This window comes from Pectinophora gossypiella, chromosome 22 (assembly GCF_024362695.1).
Source record: "Pectinophora gossypiella chromosome 22, ilPecGoss1.1, whole genome shotgun sequence".
NCBI lineage: Eukaryota > Metazoa > Arthropoda > Insecta > Lepidoptera > Gelechiidae > Pectinophora > Pectinophora gossypiella.
Genome location: NC_065425.1, coordinates 795,153 through 818,251, shown reverse-complemented (window position 1 = coordinate 818,251; position 23,099 = coordinate 795,153). Strand labels below are relative to the sequence as shown.

Sequence of the window (23,099 nt, the reverse complement as noted above, 5' to 3'; positions counted from 1 at the left end):
CAAGTAGAGCTCGTGTAGAGTCACAAGTAGAGCTCGTGTAGAGTCACAAGTAGAGCTCGTGTAGAGTCACAAGTAGAGCTCGTGTAGAGTCACAAGTAGAGCTCGTGTAGAGTCACAAGTAGAGCTCGTGTAGAGTCTCAAGTAGAGCTCGGACAGAGTCCTTTAGAGTCTCATGTTAGGTCAGGAATGACCGAGCGAACTTGGATACTGTGCTGTGGTATATTGTTTCAGATTAACACACGAGGACGTGTGTCACGCAGGATGGCCGTGTCGGCGTTAGTTATGAATTAAGAAGAGAAATTGATCAAATCGGAAAATAAAATGAAGTTACATCACTTCCGTTATGAAGTTGCAACGCTCCGACGAAAGGTGGCGTACGGCCAGAGCTGCGTGAAGTCGAGGGAGTCACTACGGAGCCGTCGTGTCGAGCGGACGTGCACTGCCGTTCTAGTCTGGCAGTCTACCGCGAACCATCGTCATGAGCGGACGTGTCGAATAATTACGAGGAGTGCTATAGTCGCTCACCTATAACTTGTAGGGACGTCAAGAAAGTGTGATCGGAAAAGAGTACCTAGCAAGTACGTTCACATGTCCCGATGATTCGGTCCGAATATAGGAACCATGGGTGGTGGAGGGCAAGTAGAGGGCGAGTAGCCCCTTCGCGCTAACGTCCTTATGCGCGCTAGATAACGAGAGACTGTGTAACCGTTACGAATACCGTGACGTTGCCGTGAGTGTGTACCTTGTGCTGTGACTTTATTTAATCGTGATACAAAAACTATGTGGAAGTAAATAAAATGATTGTGATACTGATGACGGCCATTATTGTCTTCTAACGCCCACTCTTCAAACGCCCACCCTCCATTCTGATGATGATGTTACGACCGACACCCACTGTTACGACATGTATATTATCATATTAATGTTTGAAGAATGATGTCTTATTCATCATCATCATCATCAGCCGTACGACGCCCACTGGGCGGCATAGGCCTCCCCAAGGATCTCCACGACGATCGGTCCCGCGCTGCCCGCATCATTCACCAGATCGTCGGTCCACCTTGTAGCGGGCCTACCCACTGAGCATCGTCCGACACGTGGTCGCCATTCCAGAACCCTTCCGCCCTAGCGGCCATCGGTTCTCCTCGCTATGTGTCCTGTCCACTGCCACTTCAGCTTTGCAATTCTCCGAGCTAAGTCGATGACTTTAGTTCTCCTGCGGATCTCATCATTTCTGATTCGATCCAGCATGGAAATACCGATGTCTTATTAAAAGGGATAAAATAAAGGGCACCATAGAGCGGATGACGGATAATATGATTACGAGAGCAGTGTATAAAGCGAAGGTTGGTGGTAGGGCTGGCAGAGGAAGACCTAGAAGGACGTACATTGACCAAATTACAGATGTCCTTAGAAAAGGTTTAGTACGATCTACTCTGAACCGGCGTGCGTGTATGAAAGGATTGATGAATGTGGAGGAAGCAAGAGAAGTGTGTCAGGATCGAAGCAAATGGAATTCCATAGTATCTGCTTACCCCGGTGGCCAATGAAATAGGCGTGAGTTTATGTATGTATGTATAGAATAAATGATCTGATATAATTGATACGCACAACAAAGGTACTTACAGGAAAGAGTTTTTCTAAAACGAGGCAGACATTACGAAAGAAAAGAAAACACCTTTTCAAAAGCAACTTTTTATAATATTCGTCACGTTTTTGTGAAATGTTAAATCACAGTATTTTCACAAAGGCGGCCATGATAAATTAACAGACGTCGTTTAGGAAAAAATATAGAAATAATGAACCTATTGTCATATTTTTCGACAAAAATTTAGTTCACAAAGATGGTCGCCTGTCGTAATAATTTATCATTTCATCTTGTGACTGAAAAACTGAAATATCCTTTCCAAAATGACGTAGCATCGTGGCATGACGCTAGAGAAAGTTCTAAAGCGTTATCCCTTCATAAATTAAGCAGGAACCTCGTAACTAACTTCTTATTTTCCCAAAGATAAGTTTTTGAATATGATCAAAATATTTATATGCCCAACTTCTTCTTCTTCTATCGTGTGGGTGAGGTGGAGTACCAACCTCGTGAACCCTGGTGTCAGGGTTATTATTGACCCGCCAAAGGCCCGTGACATGGCTCATGTAACGACTACTTACTTACATCAGTAAGTAGTAACCGGGACCAACGGCTTAACGTGCCTTCGGAAGCATGGATCATTTTACTTTCGGACAATCAGGTGATCAGCCTGTACCTGTTCTGTGTACAATAAACATATACTTTGAGGTCACAGGTTCGAATCCAGCACAGGCCTAAACCAATGATTGCCAAATTTGTTTTAGAATTCAAGTTTGATCATAAATGATTATCACGTGCTCAGCGGTAAAGGCAAACTTCTTGAGGAAACCCACTTCCCGAGAAAAGCAATTTTCGAAGGTATGTGACCTAACCTGTATTGGCCTGGTTTTCAAATTCTGAATTCAAATTTTGAAAACGTTTCTTTGTTTAATTTGTTTCAATTTGTGTGTTTGGAATGTCCATAGGCCGATCACCGTCCAAGTCTCATGAAGATAACTCTGCTCACCTCGGTGGGATATAGGCGTGTTTATGTAGTTGATAACATAGCACCACGAGGCTTGTAATACTAATCTGAGGATTGGCTGCAAGTGTGTCTTAGACTGAAAACTTATTTGAAGTCGACTAATTGTCTTATTAATGGCGTTTAGCTGCTCACCCCTTTAGGTATTACATCTCGATGAATGGCTCGATTATTTCAACAGATGCTCCATTAAGTGAGACAAAAAACCCTATCAGTAAAACATGGGGTCCCATTCTTTATGTAATTTATCTCAGTTAGTAGAAGACGAAAAATGCGTAAAAAGGGACAGCAGTTTTTTTACTGCCTTCATCAATCAGTAAATTACTTAGCTGAGTAAGTAAGGTTGATCAATCTCAAACTAAAAAAATATTTTATCATCTCCGCATTGCATCTTAATTCGAGAGCGCTTACCTAATATTATTGATAGGTTTTTTAAGGAAGCGACTGCCAATCCGGCCTTCCGACCCGAAGGGAAACCTAGCTTAAATACAGTTTGTAACTGGTACCTACCCACAATATAAGTACTTACTTAAATATTTGTTGAAATTTGCTTTAATACATAAAACATATCATATCTGTACCCCCTAAGGGTCAGGGGCTTTTAATAAATAACTAAACATATATTTTTAAGTGATTTGTTAGTTATTGCTTGCCGAGTTGCAAACGATTATGATTATGGCTATCGACAGTGACAGTGATGAAAATGTACGGAATTGACATGTCACCTTGTGTCAACCCCATACATTTTTAACACTGTCATTAAAATTTTTAACAAATTACTTTTAAAAATATTTAGTTATTTATTAAAAACCCCTATCCCTTTAATAAACCACTGGTCTATTTTTCCCTAAAAAGTAGAATGGAGAATGCAACATTGACAAGAGCGTGGCTCTTAAATTAGTGATGGTGATCCCTTTAGGGGGGTACGGACATGATCTAATGTTTTGTGTGTTAAAAATCAAAACAATTCAATAATTACAACAAGTTTCAACACATACTTGAGTATTTATATATTACAGCTTACCAGTTACAAATAAATACGACAATGTGTTAAAAAAAAAAATCAAATACAAGCTAGATCGCCATCGACTCGCAAAGAAGAAGAAGCTAGAGCAATTAGTTGTCTTAACTTATACCCCATCAGGAAGCATAAAATAATCGAAACTGTTACTTCTCTTTTAGAATTTAGGGCACCATTTAACAGAAAGGGAATTAATTAATGCCCCTTGATGGGGTATTATATTAACACACCTGATAATAATTTGTAACTGTTATTTCACTTGTTTATTTTGTTTCTACCTTTGAGGGATGTCCAAAATAAATTTGGGGTACTATTTTACGTGGAAGCATTAGCCAGTGGATCATTATGACTGAGGAAGGTTTTCTTTTCAGAAGCTGATTAAATATGCATGCTGCACTCGCCGGTAGAGGGAAGGCAGTTCAATTTCCGCTGCAACAAACTCGAAAGTTTACGACCGGTCACTGTGGGAACATATAGCCAGGGTTGCCATTTGTTCAGCCAAGTGTTGAATGCCTTATGAGTATACAAGGCGACAGAAAGTCATACATAACACTCCCCTTAATCAACCGGAGCGGGTACAGAGCATACTCCACCACGCTGTTCCAATGCTGGTGGAGGTGTTTGGGCTAGTAATTCGGGACCAACGGCTTAGCCTACCTACCTTCCGAAGCACGGAATCATCTTACTTTTTCGGACAATCAGGTGTTTCAAGCCTGTAATTTCCTTACCAAACAAAGAACAGTCTCACAAAGTGATTTCGACTTTCTTTTTGACGTGACTTATTGTAGATTTTCCGCAGATGGCATTAACTTATTAACCAGGACAACCCGGACGTTGACCTGTACAGCTGTTCGGTGGCCAAATTCACAGATGTGGCATTTCGCTATTAATAATAATAATAATAAAAGCACTTTATTGCACACAAATTCACCAAACATTTACAGGATAAACTTATTCTAAGGTGGACAAAGGCGGCCTTATCGCTAAGAGCGATTTCTTCCAGACAACCTTCGGCAGAGGATATAGTACACTTGTACAGCTGCAGTAAAAAGTAAGATGATCCGTGCTTCGGAAGGCACGTTAACCCGTTGGTCCCGGTTACTACTTACTGATGTAAGAAAGTAGTCGTTACATGAGCCATGTCAGGGGCCTTTGGCGGCTCAATAGTAACCCTGACACCAGGGTTGATGAGGTTGATAATCCACCTCACAACCCACACGATAGAAGAAGAAGACAGCTGCAGTGTAGCGCGCAAAAAAGTAAAATAGAATAAGAGAAAAAACATACTTAAATAAATAAATAAAAAATTATATATAATTATATATTCTATTGTTGTAGTTAATAATAATAACTGTTATGTCTTATATGTGTTTATTTCAGTCGAATTGGTTTTTACTGTAATGGCTGAATGTAAAACTGTAAAAAAAAACTATTTGGCCGGGTGATTTCGACAATATCCCCATCGGAAAAGAAAGTCATGTCGGAAAAAAATATGGAAAATCTGAATACTATTTACCCTCTCTTTTTTTGTGTGTTTGACATGACTGACATGAGTGAGTTATTGTAGGTTTGCCAAGATGGAGAACCAGTTACACTGCGATGTAAGTCACGCTTTCTCTGAATAGGGTTGTCACTCACTGGTTCGGATAAAGAATAATATATTACAATATCATACCAGAAATGTCTACTTGACAGTTTTAACAATAAAATATGAAATACTAACGTCCCGCCCCGGCTTTGCTCGGGTGCAATGCCGAGGAAAAAATGAAATTATTAACGACAGCACATTAAAAACTAAAAAAACCAGTATTTCTCCACTATTTAATGCATGTTATTATACATATAAACCTTCCTCTTGAATCACTATTTATTTTAAAAAAAAAACCGCAACAAAATCCGTTGCGTAGTTTTAAAGATTTAAGCGTAAGTACATAGGGATATAGGGACAGAAAAAGCGACTTTGTTTTATACTATGTAGTATGACGGATTTGGTATATTATCATTTAACGATAATTATCTAATAGTTTTTTTTTATTAAGATCATTTTTATATATTTTATTTTTACATATAAAAGCGTTTTTTTATCTATATATTACAAAACCCGAAACGAGCGGTCATAATTGAACTTCGTGGGACGTCACATTTCACAAAATAAACAAAAACTCAAAAACAACAAAAAATAAATGTCTGTTGACCAAGAGGAGATGTCCTTAGAAAAGGTTCAGTATGATCCACTCTGAAGCGGCGTACGTGTATGAAACGATTAATGAATGTGGAGAAAGCAAGAGAAGTGTGTCAGGTTCGAAGCAAATAGTTCCATAGTCTTTGCCTACCCCGGTGGGAAATAGGCGTAAGTTTATGTTATGTATCATATACCTACTTATGTAGGTACGTGATCGTATAACAAACAAAGTATCTATCTATCTGTCTACTCAGCCTGTATCCACCCACTGCTGGGTATAGGCCTCCTTTCACGCCATCCTTTCCGGTGCTGTGCAAGTCTCATCCATTGCTTTCCGGCGTACCTCACGATGTCATCCGACCACCGACCAACCTAACAAAGTTACTATCGCATTTATGTTATGATTGGTACTTACGTACAAGGTTAATTTGAATCGCGATTAAATGCTATGAAAGTTGGTTTTGATAAATAACATTATTTTATGATTAATCATCATCATCAGCCGTACGACGCCCACTGCTGGGCATAGGCCTCCCCCAAGGATCTCCACGACGATCGGTCCTGCGCTGCCCGCATTTATGATTAATACAATTTACAAATCATCAGAACTTCTGCAGTGAAATAGAGAAAGAAGGATCTTTGTTTAGAGATTAGCTTACCTGTATTGTGTGTTTTCTTTATGTACTTATGTTCCTTATGTCTCTTTTATTGTGTGTCTTTATGTACCACATTTGATAAAAATAAATTATTTTGATTTGATTTGATTTGCAAATAAATAAATAAGGATTAATTAATTTTAATTTAGCATTTTGAACACATTAATGGAATATAGTATTTACCGAAAAATAATTATTAGAATATCTAATATTAACAAGACGAGTAATATCAATGCAAAAATGTGTACAACTATATTGCAAATATTTTACTACCATTCTAAATACAACCTAATAAATTATTTTTTTATTTATTTATTTATAAAATCTTAATACTAAATATACAATTTGTCAATATCCTGTAAAACTGTTTAAACAGTTTGTCTACAGGAAAGAGTCTCTACTAATAATATGAACTTATATATCTAATAGTAATTTGTAAGTAGGAGCACAACGAATGTATCACATTATTTAAAAAAAAAAACAATTAATTACATAAATTAGCTAGGACACGAGTCTAAAAGATATTAAGGTTTCCTACAGTGATTACATAAACTCCTGAAAAGATCAACTTTTATAAAAGCCTTTTCTTTTTTGTGTTTTGCACATAATTTATGACTTTATGACCTTTATCATTTCCTATGAATACAATTAATAAATACTTTTAAAAAAGTTTCAAATCAAAAACTTACCGTTAAAATTCAATTCACAATTTTCTTTACCACACAGGAATTCACTAAACTTTGAAAAAAATAATTTAAATTCCAAATTCAAACTTTGTAATATAGTTGAAACGTAGTTATATTATCGCGTTCTATTTTCAAAGAAAGGGCGCGTGTAACCGCTACCACGCCTAACGCGATACTGAGTTGCTCAAATCCGGCTCCGTCCTGTATAATTTGACCCCTATACCTATTAAACATACCTCTATTTTGCTCCAATTTCGGCAAGAATAAGTTCTGGGGCAGGTCAAGTTATTTTGGGAAAATATTTTTAAGTACGTGTTCTTTTATTTGAAACAATATAGTATAGAATATTTAAAACTTTTCTGCTGTAAAGATTCTATATTTGAATACTTACCTACTAATTTTTATTTTTAATCTACTAAAACCACAAACTTTAATATGAATAGAAATAAATTGCTGTAAGGGTGGAAAACGGTACCTAAAAAACTCAATAAAGAAAACCGGTCAAGTGCGAGTTGGAATTCCATGTCACGGTTTCCTCTTTTCCATAGTAGTGCATACACTACTAAAAAAAATACGTATATATACATAAAATATTTATTGACTTCAATATATTACTTTTAATATAGTTTATGTAGGTATACTTATATTTTTTAACTTTTGCACTACCCGCTACGCTTTTATACCTTTTGCCTGGAAAATATTGCTACCTTAGCAACAAGGCCGCCTATTTTACTAGGTACCTAACTGATTGTAATTGTGTTTTTATGTAATGTTTGTTTTAAGTGCAATAAAAAGTTTTTTACTGTATTGTTCCGCACAATATAAATGAAAATATTTATAAACTTAGTTGGTTTTAATAATTTTAGGTAATTCTTTCCAAAATATAAGTAAAAGACTACTTAATGGTGAAACAAATAATATGCCTGCGTTAAGTATTTAAAAAAAAACAAGAACAAATAGCACGTTATGGTTGCACACGTTAAGTAAACATTCGAATAATTCCTAATTCTATAGTTATTTTCATTTAAATGAATTATTTCGTCAAAAAAAATCGAATATCGTTCTCGTTCTTTTCTTTTTATCGTTCGTTCGTTCAAGTTATCGTTCGAATTATGAATTATCTTTCGAATACACATCGCAAAAATATAGAATTAAAAATAATAAAAAAAAAACACAAGAAAAAGCATGAGTTTTGCGACAGAAAACTCCACTTGATATTAACCCAGAATCATGGTCTGAATAGTGCCCCTAATTATTCGTTACGATGTCACTAACACCCTGTATAAATCTTTTATCTTCGTTTTTGGCTGTTAAGTTGATGGTAGGGCTGGCAAGAAAGACCTAGAAGGACGTATGTTGACCAAATTGGAGATGTCCTTAGAAAAGGTTTAGTACGATCTACTCTGAACCGGCAGCGCAGGATACACACCGGCATGTGTGAATGAACGATTGATGAATGTGGAGGAAGCAAGAGAAGTGTGTCAGAATCTAAGCAAATGGAATTCCATAGTTTTTGCTTACCCCGGTGGGAAACAGGCGTGAGTTTACGTATGTATGTATATAAGTTTGGGTATAAATGATAATTTATTACCCTTTTTATAACACCCAAAATTTCATTTTCAACCCATTATTATTCTGATCAAAAAAAAGAGAAGTAATATAGGTAGCAACTTAATTCTATGCATAATGTGATCCAAATATCAAACAACAATCATTTTTATATATGCTTTTGCCATTTATATTGTATTTTGAATAATTATATACCTGAGTAATGAGAAAATAGGTAATTATAAAAAAAATAAATATTATAAAAGTGTTTTTAGGTAAAACCACGTTACCTCGTTATCACGTTAAATTTCGATAGCGCCATCTATACGAGTATTAAGTACTTTTGGAGAACGTAGCTTGGAAAGTCCTACGTTAATTTCCCAAGTAAGATGATTCCATATTTAAAGATATTCTTTCTGATCTAGATAAAAATAGCTATATCCTAATACCACGTTTTACCCAAGGTTATAGATACAACTGAATCGTTTTAGGCATACAGACGTCAAATTGAGCCAACCATAACCATAGTCAACAAAAAAAGAAACTGAATTGCTGACTCCAGCAGACACCAATTTAAAAAGGAAAGGGACGGGCAATCGACATGTATAAAATTTACGCAACACAGTCAACCAAAAAGAAACTGAATTGCTGACTCCAGTAGACACCAATTTAAAAAGGAAAAGGACGGGCAATCGACAGGCATAAAATTTACGCAACACACGTCAATTTTGAGCAGAAATATAAAATAACCCTCTTCAAATTAAAATAGAATTAGGTCTGGAAATAGCACCAATGTTGTATTTTTATTTATTCTTTAATTTCCAATAAGTGTAGGCGAGTCTTTGCTTATCCCGACAGAAGAGGAAATTAAATGATCGATTGATGTTTCTTTAGCGCCGTGTGTCAGAAGCATATTTCCCCCGTCAGTCAAGCATGTAATTTCCTGTGGCCATCGCTCCGCTACCCACCCCCCAAGCGAGATAGCACTAAGTTATTTTATGCACCTAATAAACCGCCTCTCGACTTCGCTGATAGAATTTTGTTACGACATATCTGTTACTTTGTAGAGGTACAAAGTTACAATATTTTATAGGTAAGTACTGCTACAGAATTTATATACGACTACGTACTAACTAACAGTATCTGTGGTGTAGTGGTTAGAGCGTCGGGCTCACAATTATTGGGACGCTTACCTTACTGAAACCTATGGATACCACAAGAATAACGTAAAAAAACACAAACAGCCTATAAGTACAGGGTGTTAGTGATATCGTAACGAAAACTTTGAGGGATGATTCAGACCATGATTTTTAATTGGTATCAAGTGAAGTTTTCCATCGCAAAAGTATAGAACTGAAAATAATTTAAAAATATACTACAAATTTAATGACTTTTCCGACAAGAAATTCTTGTTATCGACTCAAAAACATGGTCTGAATCATCCCCTTCAGTGTTCGTTACGGTGTCACTAACACCCATACGTACTTGTATTGCTACCTGTACGTACTTGTGTGGGGAGTAAGTGACATCGTAACAAATACTGAAACGGGTAATTCTGCTGATTATTCTGAGTAATATCAAGTGGAATTTTCCATCGCAAAAGTATAGAAAATAATTTTAAAAATATAAGAATTTTGCGACGGAAAATTCCACTTGATATTAACTCAGAATCATGGTCTAAATCATCCCCCTTAGTATTCGTTACGATGTCACTAACACCCTGTATACGTCTCACTGCTGGGCACAGGCCTCCCCTCAATCAACCGTAGGAGCTCCACAACGCTGCTTCACTTGGGGTTGGACCCAAAGAATAACAAAAATAAACTACTTCAGCTACGTGGTTCACTGACGGATCCCTATCAAGAACCCTCCAACTAAAAATAAAATTTTTAACAAAAAAAAAACCGACTTCAAACGCAAAACTAAAAAGCAATAAATAAATTTACTTCGCACAAAGTAATTAGTACGTATTTTCAATTAGTTAATTAATTTATAATTCTGAAGCCGGTGCCAAGGAAATGCTACAACGAAGTACCGATTCATATATTTTTCAATACTGATTGTTTTGTAATTTTTTGTTTGACATTGTTTTGTAATTGCTTTGATATAGGTATTAAACAATATTGTGTGTACATAGTAATTTGATATTGTAGTAGGGTTGTTGTAGCATTTACTTGGCACCGACTTCAGAATTATAAATTAATTAACTAATTGAAAATACGTACTAATTACTTTGTGCGAAGTAAATTTATTTATTGCTTTTTAGTTTTGCGTTTGAAGTCGGTTTTTTTTTTGTTAAAAATTTTATTTTATTTTACGATTTTAAGTGATGGTTAGACCGAGCAAGGATGCAGACAGACAGATTTTCTGATTTATATTCATATATAATAATATAATATATTATTAGTAGTGATCACAATTATTATTGATGAACATGTTTACACACACACACTCACACACGCGCTAACGCACACGAGCACACGCGCACGTACACACGCACACACACAGATACACGCACACACACAGACACACGCACACACACACACACACACACGCGCGCGCGCGCGCACACACACGCACACACACACACACATGTGTATGTGTACATTCACACATGTGGTTGTCAGTGGAAGCTGCTATCATACACACTCACACATACATATAGATACAGTAGATTTCGCGTGGTTCGCTCGCTGCTAAAGCAGCTCGCGTGTCCTGTTTATTCGAAACTGTCCCTCTTCGTATGGCGGCCATCTTGTTTTTCCGCCATTTTGTTTTTTTTCACCGGCGACAGAATTTGACCAAGATTTAAATGGGTGTCGTGGAAACAAACAAAATCCAGGTGCAATAGGTTTGCCAGACCGTAGGATGTCTCCCTGATTGGGAGCAGTTTTCAAAGATGACGTTCCGATCACACCCCTATACATCATTTTTACCCCCAAGACATTTTCTGGAAAAACAAAATTTTGTATGGCGGCCATCTTGTTTTTTCGCCATTTTGTATTTTTTTCACCGGCCATTAAATTCGACCAAGATTTAAATAGGTTTCGTGAAAGAAAAATTGGTTCAGGTGTGATAGTTTCGCCAGGCCGTAGGGTGTCACCCTGATGCGGAGCAGTTTTCGAAAATCGGGAAGTATTTCCATACTTAACATGACGATCCGATCACAACCCCGATATATATTTTATATCCCGAGACATTTTCTGAAAAAACAAAATTGTGTATGGCGGCCATCTTGTTTTTCCGCCATTTTGTTTTTTTTTTACGCGCTATGGAATTTGACCAAGATTTAAATAAGTGTTCTGAAAGAAATATTGGTTCACGTGCGATAGTTTTGCCAGGCCGTAGAGTATCTCTCTGATGCGGAGCAGTTTTTGGTGACCAGAAAGTATTTCCGTACTCTACATGACGTTTTGAGTAAGCGCCCCATACATTATTTTTACCCAAACGGGCTTCTTCCAAAATCGACAAAATTTTGTATGGCGGCCATCTTTTTTTTCCGCCATTTTGTTTTTTTGCACCGGCGATTGAATTTGATCAAGATTTAAATACGTTTCGTGAAAGAAAAATTGCTCCAGGTTGTATAGTTTTGCCAGGCCATAGGGTATCTCCCTGATGCTGACCAGTTTTCGAAGGTCGGGAAGTTTTCCCGAAGCCTAAAGATCGATCCGATCAATATGACTTTACAAACGCACTAGTCGCTCCTACGATTTTTGAAAATTCCCCTCGATTTCTCTGGTCTTCCATCATCAGATCCTGACTTCCTTGACATGGGACCCCCTTGGGTATATCTCCTTTCAAACAAAAAAAGAATTATCAAAATCGGTTCATATACGACGAAGATATGCCCGAACAAACATAAAAAAAAAAAAAAAAAAAAAAAAAAAAAAAAAAAAAATACGGTCGAATTGAGAACCTCCTCCTTTTTTGAAGTCGGTAAAAAGGGATTTACTAATTGCTGTTTAGTAACATGAACCCTGATATCAAAAGTCACTTGACCTATATCTTTCAAGATAGTTTTAAGGAACCGTGATATGGTACGTACACACATCATTCACACTGATTAATATTAATAAACAGCCTCCGTGGTCCAGTGGTTGAGCGATAGGCTCACGATCCGGAGGTCCCGGGTTCGAATCCCGATGGAGAAATATCACAAAAAATACTTTGTAATCGCTAATTTAGTAAGGACATGACAGGCTAATCACCTGATTGTCCGAAAGTAAGATGATCCCTGATTCCGTGTTAAGCCGTAGGTCCCGGTTACTACTTACTGATGTAAGTAAGTAGTCGTTACATGAGCCATGTCAGGGGCCTTTGGCGGCTCAGTAGTAACCCTGACACCAGGGTTGATGAGGTTGGAAATTCACCTCATAACCCACACGATAAGTAGTAGTACTTACTAAATAAAGATATTTTCGAATTTTTATTTAAATTGTTTATTAATTTGGGGCTCAGCCATTATAGACGGCGAGATCTATCTTAAGTGCAGTTTTCACTAACAGTTTATTCGTTCATTATAGACGGCGATACGGCTCACCACCTATCACGTTGTAACAGAAAGCTCAGTGAGGCGTGTACAAATAACTAAACTAAACTGCCTATATACGTCCCACTGCTGGGCTCAGGCCTCCCCTCAATCAACCGGAGGGGGCGTATCCAATACAAAAATAAAATAAAATATTGCGTGTTATAAGATATTACAGTGTTGTCATCGGTCTCAGCACATTCAGCCAAGAATTGGCATACGAATTTAAAATTGTCATGCATATAACAAACTAACACTTTTGTGAAACAGAGTAGTTTTACAATTAACCAGTCTCAGTTTAAGATCTCGCCTCGCACTCTCTTATTTATTGGCGTAGTTATTTAGTTCTACTTCTAATGAATGTAGCTGTGACTACCCCAATTGGGATATTATCGTGATGTTATGTTTGTTACGAAAAGCACTCAACATAACGAATGACAAACTTTATTCTGTCGCATTTGTAACAGACAGTAAATGTAACTTCACAAATAGAGCAAAGTTTAATAACAGCCTGTCCCTAGTGCCTTGCTCGCCTTTTGTCATAAGGGTATGAAAGAGTCAAAGTAACGCGGGTATGTAACAGAGATATATCATAGAATAAATAATACATATTTAGGGTGTTAGTGACATCGTAACGAATACTGCGGGGGATGATTCAGACCATGATTCTGAGTTAATATCAAGTGGAATTTTCCGTCGCAAAATACATGTTTTTTTTTATATTTTTTTTCATTTCTATACATTTGCGATGTATTCGTTGCGATGTCACTTACACCCCGTATAAGTACGTACAGGTAGCCATACAAGTCAAGTAGGTATGGGTGTTAGTGACACCGTAACGAAAACTTTGAGGGATGATTCAGACCATGATTCTGAGCTAATATCAAGTGGAAATTCCAGTCGTAAAATTCATGAAAATATTTGTGTCTTTTTAAACTATTTAAAGTTTCATACTATTGCGATGGAAAATTCCACTTGATATCAACTCAGAAACATGGTCTCAATCATCTCGCAAAGTTTTCGTTACGATGTCACTAACACCCTGTATACTGCGTATAGGACTGTAACTCTCCGCCCCGCACCGATTCGTATCGGGCGCCGACCTCACCCCCTCTGGGTATTCATTTTTTTTTAAATAACGTCTTGGACCCTGTGCCGAGGTTTTTCTTGCAGCTTCTGTTCCTCGGCTATACAGGTTGTGAGAAGCTGCAGTAGTTTTAGGCGGATGAGACGTTCGTTATGTAAAAATTGACGATTCAAAGTGTAACTATGTTACCTACTGAATAAAGATATTTTTGAATTTGAATTACATTAGGTTTGGTCGTAAGCTACTAAGGAGTAAGAGAGCGCGTGGACTATGTCTCGCTCGCACTTAGGCGGTAGGTGGCACACGGTGACAACGAGATTTTTGTATGGAGTATCCGCCCAGTTGGTAGAAAGCTTGTCTCTCAGTTTGAGGTCGCAGGTTCGAATGCAGCACCAGCCTAAACCAATGATTGTCAAATTTGTTTCCGAATTCATGTTTGGATCATAAATGTATATGTCTTGTTATGACATGACATATAACGTCACGACTATATCCAAATTGGGGTAGTCAGAGGTACATCCATAGCAAGATGAACTAACGACCACAATTTCCAATTTCCAACACAATGTAAAGTTGTTCTAAGGAATAAATGAATATGAATATGAATACCACACCTCACGTTTCTGTCCTTATTCTTTCGTGTTGATAATTCTGATACTTGTAAATTACTATTTAAGTAAATGAATGAGTTCTTTTTCAAGTATCAGCACTGTAACTGTTCGGCAGCGGGAAATTCTTAGAAACTTAGGAGATGTATATAATTATCAAAAAGTATAAAATCCATATAAAAATGTCCGTGCGTCGTTAACAAGCACACTTCAGATACCACATAAAAAAAACTCGTTTTACACAGAAACTACACATTGACGTTATCGTACACGCGCATCTGTGTGTGTGACGTCTGACACCCGACTAAAGTAAGACCGAGGGGGTGAGGTAAACCTAGCTCAGCTGCTGGTGGGGAGCGGAGAGTTGCCGTTCTAAACGCCGACTAGTCGTCGACTATGATATTGACAAAATATTTAGCAAAACTTTGGTTATTGTTTACAAAATAGAGTGACAACATAACCTTGTATTACTAAGTAATATAATTGTTTTGTAACATTTCATAAAGTTTAATTTATTTATGTGGAATGGCATAAATTCAAAACATTAGGTTTTCTCTTGAATACGTATAAGTACTTATCTCTAATTTAAGTAGCACAATTAAATATTTATTCGTTTTCGCAAACGTAATTTCGTAAATGCGTAACCCTTTAAGTACGAGAATAGAAAATTACACGGTAAAAACTTTCTGAGTATACGTTTAAATGAAGGCCTACGGATAAGTTCTTGTAAGTGAAGTTATAACGGCCCACAGACTACCCCATATAGACACGTTGTGTGAATCAGATTGTTATAAGTACAATATTTACATACATACATAAACTCACGCCTATTTCCCACCGCGAAAAACAGAGACTATGGAATTCCATTTGCTTGCCCACTTGTCCACATTCATCAATCGTTTCATACACACACACCGATTCACAGTAGATCGTACTGAACTTTTTCTAAGGTATTTGGTCAATATACGTCGTTCTAGGTCTTGCGGGACAGGAAGTATGGTATTGTGAAGTTTCGATTCAGCGTACCAAGTTATAAGTTGTGACTATTATGTAGAAATAAATTGTGTAAAACTGAAAAAAAAACAGCAATTGTGTTAAAAAATTAAATTAAAAAACCCCCGACCGAAAAAAGTACTCAATTATTATGACAAAACATGAAAAATGCTCAACCCTATAAAAAGCAAAAATAACTTATCCCACATATGCTTGCAAGCAAACTGAGCGTGTAACATTCCTATCACACTTAACAAACGACCTGATGACCTTGAAGACCTGAACCGATTTCCACTAAACACAGCTAAGAAGAATCTCGAATGTTATACCTTTCAAAAAAAATAAACCGCAATAAAATCTGATCATCCGTTTGGGAGCTACGATGCCTCAGACAGATACATACACATTTACACAGACACGTCAAAGTGTTATAACACCTCGTCGTTTTTGCGTCGGGGGTTAAAAATACGAAGCGTCATCGTATTTTTTTTTGACATATGTCCATCCGTGAGGGCCCATTTCCACCCTAACTTATAAGGAACGGTATCTATTGTAAGAATAAAGTCTGTGTCACAGCCATCCGCATCTAAACTCGTTACAAAGTTAGCGAGTCTACCGGTGGTACTTCGGCTCTATATCGTGGATTTTGTCTAAAATAAATGCCTGGCGCTTCGCTGTGCTCGTCTTGGCGGGAGCACTACCGTGCCCCCAGATGTTAGTTTTTCTGGCCAAGTAGGTTTGCGGCAAGTCTACGAATTAAGCCGGATAAGAGCCCATAGCGCTCCTTATGCGGGAAATCTACCTACACAAGTAAACCGGACCTGTCTAATCTTCAGGTTAGGTAAGCGGACTTTGTGAAAAACTGAATAATGCTAGGGAGATAATGAGACGGGAATAATAATAAAGTACCAAGGAAAGAGAAAGCGATATAGCAGATTTAAAATATTACTGCTTTAAACCCCTGTGAAATATAATATTCTCCTATTAAATTGTTTACTCCGTTCGTTAGGAAATCCGAACACGAGATAGGAATAAAAATAATATATTCCAGTTATTTATTTACTGGAACTTCTGCTGGAAACAATATAACGTGGTAAAGCGTGTGTCGGTCTGATGGGAATAAGGTTCCGTATATTCTTCAACAAACTATCATCGTACGGTTCATATCTATTTTGAAACGAATATCTGGGGGGTTAAAATGGCCACATCGAAGCAATTCATCTAAGAAAGCAATATTGCTATTTGACGTTTGTTTGTATTGCGCACTTAGTTTTATATGTTACTTTTGTATTTTAACCCCCAGGTTGTATTTTGGTTAAAACCGTGAGTTTACCGTATGAAGTCAGATGTTTATTTACAGACAGGTATGATTTTTACTTATAATTTCCAAAAATCGCATTAGTGTCGACCGGAATTAAAGGGCTCGGTGTAGCATTCTCAATGCTACTTCTTAGGGAAAATAGGGCAGGGTTTCCCTTTTGCCTTCCGCCCCGCAGTACTCTGTCCGACGCGAGTGGGATGGCACCCAGAGTAGTCTATTTCATAGCCGTACTAGGACACTTGTCCTTTTGGTTTTATCATCATCATTAATTTAAGAACCACGCTCTTGTTGGTGTAGCATTCTCCATTCTTATCTTCTTCTTCTTCTATCGTGTGGGTTGTGAGGTGAATTACCAACCTCATCAACTCTGGTGTCAGGGTTATTTTTGAGCCGCCAAAAGCCCCTGACATGGCTCATGTAACGATTACTCACTTACATCAGTAAATAGTAACCAAAGTCTATCAAAGGCCAATTCTTTTACTTCCTTATAAGACACGACGTTCGCCTTCTCTTTAATCAGTTCCATGTAGGTAAGCTCTTCTTGGTCTTCCCCTGGTAAGCTGTTCTTGGTGTTTGGTTTTATACGGAACCCTAAATTGAAGAGGCTCGACTTAGTTTGATAAATGTGCTCTGCCTGAAGGAGATCCCTGCATGGAATGGAAGTAAGAAAATAAGAGGAAAAATTTGATATAGAATTTTTGTTACTATGGCAGTCATCCGTGCTTATAGAAACTCAACAACAAACTTCACGACTATATCCCAATAGGAGTAGTCAGAGGTACATCCATCGCAAGAACTAAGTACCCACATTTCACCGAGCTTTTTGTTAGACCTACGTGAAAGGTGAGCCGTATTAAATAGCCAATGAGAAATTCTAGTCTTTTTTTTAATTAAGATGGGTTTGCTCATGACTTCGTTCTTCCACGAGGAGAAGAGGTCGACGGTGGAACGAACTTACCCAGAAGATGCATATTCACTCGTGATTTTTTTTTATTCTTACGAGTATGTACGGTCAGGAGCATTAATATGTATACACTTTGGTACCATGTCACATTAACTTTTTTGACAAATTGAACTGTAAGTCTCATTAAATGTCAAAATATGTTAGTGCGACAGAGTCCTAAAGTGGGTACATTATATTGCTTATGACTGTACCACATTTTATGCAATAAACGACTATTCTATCCTATCCTATTCTATATCATACTGTGCTGTTGGGGATAAAAATGGCCACATCGAAGCAATTCATCTAAGAAGACAATGTTGCAATTTGACATTTGCGCATATACCTAAAAGTAAGTGCGCAATGCAAACAAATGTCAAATAGCAATATTGTTTTCTTAGATGAATTGCTTCGATGTGGCCATTTTAACCCACCTGTTCTGGTCTATTCTATTTTGTTACCCTACCCACCCCACAGGGGATTGCAGGTGTGACTTTATGTATGTATGACTTAAAAGACTTAAAATAATAAACAAGGAAGTGAGTGCCGCAAGGAATAACATTTACGTTTGTCAATAAAAGTTTTCATTAAATTCATTGAAGCCTTGAAAAGTTTTCACAATAACCTTCTACGTTGAAACTTTGTTTCGATTTCAATGTAAGGAAAATAATAAAGGATTCTCACACAGTATGGAATATAGCAGTATGTGTATATGTGTACACAGAGTAACAATACGCAGTGACTCCGCTGAATGTCCGCAATATGGTAGAGAAATAACTGCGGTTTGCCTACATCGAATTTTTATTATAATTTATTTACATTATTTTTGTGATTTATTTTATTATTTTTGACCGATTACGATTACCGTGTTTCCGAAGGCACGTTAAGCCGTTGGTCCCGGTTACTACTTACTGCTGTAAACGTAAGTAGTCGTTACATGAGCCATGTCAGGGACCTTTCGCGGCTCAATAATAACCCTGACACCAGGGTTGATGAGGATGGTAATTTACTTCACAACCCACACGAAAGAAGAAGAATAAACCGATTCAAATAAATAAATATTAAATTATGTAGGTATTTCGGAGAGTCATACATGAGTACAAACTAGTGTACCGATGTCATAATATAAAATTAATAATAAAATGACAATCATAATAATAATAATAACTTTACAATACTATTATAATATAATAATAAATAAATAGGTAATGAAATAATTAAATGGAATATCTGTTTAAGTTCTGTCATAGAATTAGGAATAGTACTTACTATGAATAGAACGGTTACTCCCCGCCTCGCACCAATTCGTATCGGACGCCGATTTCACCCCCTCTAGGTCTTAATTTAGTCGTAAATGGCCGTAAACCGCTGGTGAGCGAGCGCACGGTCTGTCTATCTCGTTAAGCGACATACGGTAAGAATCTTCTTCTATCGTGTGGGTTATGAGGTGGACTACCAACCTAAATAATCCTGGTGTCAAGATTATACTTTTACGGTAAAATTGAAATTTTAGTATGGACTGTCCGGGCTGATGTAGGGTCACGAGTACTAATATATGTATACACTTTGAAACCATGTCACATTAACGTTTATCACAACTTAAACAGTAAGTCTCATTAAATTTCAAATATGATAGTGCGATAGGGTTCTAAAGTGGATACATGATATTGCTCATGACTGTAGTCCAGGTAAAACATTAGTGCCTACTCTTTGATAAATTTGTAGGGCTAGCTGAAGACACGTTCGCCAGGACGGGAAGTGAAAATGCGAAAATGCATTACACATTCTATTTCCACATGGAGCCGAATAGGAATAATATAATATATTCTAATATAACCTGGCCTTGTACGAAAATATTACAATTGATATTTTGTAATATTGGAACACAATCGTTTAAAAGCTTTCGAAAGTAGGTAAGTTTGTTTTAGGTATAAAAGTAGGTATAATTGAAAGTTTTTCATCCCGTATTTCACAGGGTCCGCTTACCTAGCCTGACGATTTGATAGGTCCAATTTTTTACAGAAGCCTGTAAAAAACGACGCCTGTCTGACCTTCCAACCCGCGAAAGGAAAACCAGCTCAATACAGGTTAGGTCACATATCTCCAAAAATGCATTTCTCGGAATGTGGGTTTCCTCACGATGTTTTCCTTCACCGCTGAGCACGTTGATAATCATTTATGATCCAAACATGAACTCGAAAACAAATTCGATAATCATTGGTTTAGGCATGTGATTCGAACCTGCGACCTCAAAGGCAAGCGTTCTACAAAGTGGGCTATTACTCCTCCAAAAGTTTTTCATCCTATTGGAAGAAATTGCTATTTAACCGCCATTTGTTTTTTCTGTCTACTTCTAACTGCCCTATACATACGTATAATATGTATCTATATGCAATAAAAATTATAATTATAGATTCTAAGTATAAGCTAGGCGTATCCCTTTTTACCATAAGGTTCATCATAATTCATCCTAGGACTTCGTACCAACAGTAGCTGCAAGTTGTCTTTGATTACCTACTTGTGGCTCTGCCTACCCCATTAGAAATTACGCGCGTGAGGTTTCATATGAATCCATCACTAATTTAAGAGCCACGCTCTTGTCGGTGTGGCATTCTCCATGGTACTTATTTAGGGAAAAATAGGGCCTTCCGCCCCGGTTCGCGGAGGTCCGTGTTGCTCTATGCTTCCACCTCGAAGTACTCGCTCTAACGCGAGTGGGATAGAGCCCAGAGTAGTCTATTTATCAGCACCGTGGTTCACGACGCGCCTTGTGCTGAGTGAGGCCCTTTTATCTCAGGACGTCCACCACTACATTATGATAATTTCGACGAAAATCCGTTTTGCTTTTTTTAAATTGTTTTGTGAAAATTTGATATGATGTTAGTCTCTTGTTTTTGTGTGTATGCCCTTTCATAATGAACTATTTTATATTTCAAAGCCGTACCTACTAGGGACTCCTGTGAATAGTACTTTTAAAATGCTCAAATAAAATACAATCTAAGAGAAAGGGTACTCACATGACTTCTTCTGTAGGTGTTGTTTTCTGATTCCAGTTCATTCTGGGAGCTGCTGATGCACTTTTCAATGCATTTAGGACGAGATACTTTGGTTAACCACACTTTTATCACGGTTTAAAGTTCTCGCAAAGCTACGCGCGCGACGGCGGAGCGTCAACTGACATTTTACTTTTTTTTAACGTCTTGGGGTAGTGACGTTTTTAGCCGGAACCAAATAAGTTTTTAGCTGAGATTTTATTTGGTTTCCTAACAGTATTTAAAATACAAACGTACATAAAATCACGCTCATGATTCCTAATGGGTGAGCAGAGCCTACAACATTGAAAATAAACGATTTATGATTTTATAATACCTATTACTGTTTTATGGCGTGACTGTAACGTGTAACACGTGTTCGTTAGCGCGTGTAACGGCAATCGACACGCTTTACAGCACGTTTTGTTATCTACCCACATATTGGTAGGGGACGCGGGAGCGGATAATACAATCTAGAAGAACTTCTAAGCTTAATATTAGGCAGCCAAATTACTAAATCGTATAAGTAACAATATATTACGTTTTTTTTTAAAGAACGTCTAAGGCCCTGTGCCGAGGTTTTTCTTACAGCTTCTATTCCCCGACTGATTAGGTTGTGAGAAGCTGCAGTAGTTTAGACGGATGAGACGTTTGTTATGTAAAAAATGACGATTCAAAGTATTACTATGTTACCTACTGAAGAGAATTTTTTGAATCTGAATTCGAATTGAACTAGTAAGATGGGCCATTATGTAATTATGTGGAAGACATTTGATCACCTGTCAGCATACGAATTTTATCCTATCCATCCATCTCATCATAATATCTGATCTTCTTCTATCACGTCGGTTTTGAGGTGGATTACCAACCTCATCAAATCTGGTGTCTGGTTTTTTATTGAGCCGCTAAAGGCACCTGACATGACCCATGTAACGACTACGTACTTACTTATATCAGTAAGTAGTAACCGGGAACAACAGCTTAACGTGTCTTCCAAAGTATGAATCATCTTGCTTTCGGAAAAGTAACTGAACATCCTGCAATGTCCTAATCAATTATTGCTTACAAAGTGATTTTTGTGACATGTCCCCACCGGGATTTGACCCTCGGGATCGTGAGCCCAACGCTCAACCACTAATATTTAGATTGAATTGTCTTAAGGGGCCTCTACGTGTTTGCTTCGGCCCCACACACGCCTTCCAAACGTCCGGACCTCAATAAGGCCGAGATATAGCAACAATATAACATAGGTACTTACAAACAATAATAATAAAATATATTTATTACGAGTAAGTACTGTAACCGCGCACATCATCCTGGCTGGCGCGTTATTTAAAAAGTTAATTTTGATTGAGGTTATTTATTTATTTTTATTTATTTTATACTTATACAAACTTATAAACTAAAAACAATAAATCTCATCAATAAACCCTAAAGGAGTTTGTCCTGATGAACATTCCGCTGAAATAATTTTATCCGCTTCGGGCATAAGGTCTGCGGGCTTAGCACCGTAAGCGTGCGACTCTTTCTCGCCTCGACATACGTCACCCGTCACTCTCTCACAGTACTGCACAGAAAGGGACAGATGATCTCTGTCGCGGCGAGAAACAGTCGCGTGCTTACGGTGCTGATGACAGAGAGTGTCGATCGCGCTGGCCACAATGTTGTTTTCTATCCAGTTTCCCCCTTTTTACATATTATATATTTTTTTGAGGTGACTTATTGCAGATTTTCCGCAGATGGCATTAACTGCTTGGCCGGACAAATAGGGTGCGCTGAGGGCTCTCACTCGGTACAAAATTTAAGATAACAGGCCTGGAGAGTGCCCGGTTGGGCGCGAAGCTCGGGTCAGGGCGTCGTTTGAGAGGAAGAATATTTGAAAGAATTA

The 23,099-nt window shown here is 37.6% G+C and overlaps 1 protein-coding gene across 2 annotated transcripts in view; it reads right to left on the bottom strand.

Annotated features, from left to right (window-relative positions):
* Positions 1-21,333, bottom strand: part of LOC126377251 (uncharacterized) — a 114,012-nt gene extending 92,679 nt beyond the window's left edge. The window contains exon 1 of one of the 2 annotated variants that reach the window (XM_050024972.1): positions 21,197-21,333. The gene's annotated coding sequence lies outside the window, so the exon portion shown is untranslated. Of the gene's footprint in view, positions 1-7,154; positions 7,262-21,196 lie in introns of those variants that run through there. The other variant, XM_050024974.1, reaches the window with a different exon arrangement.
* Between the last annotated feature and the right edge of the window lie 1,766 nt (positions 21,334-23,099).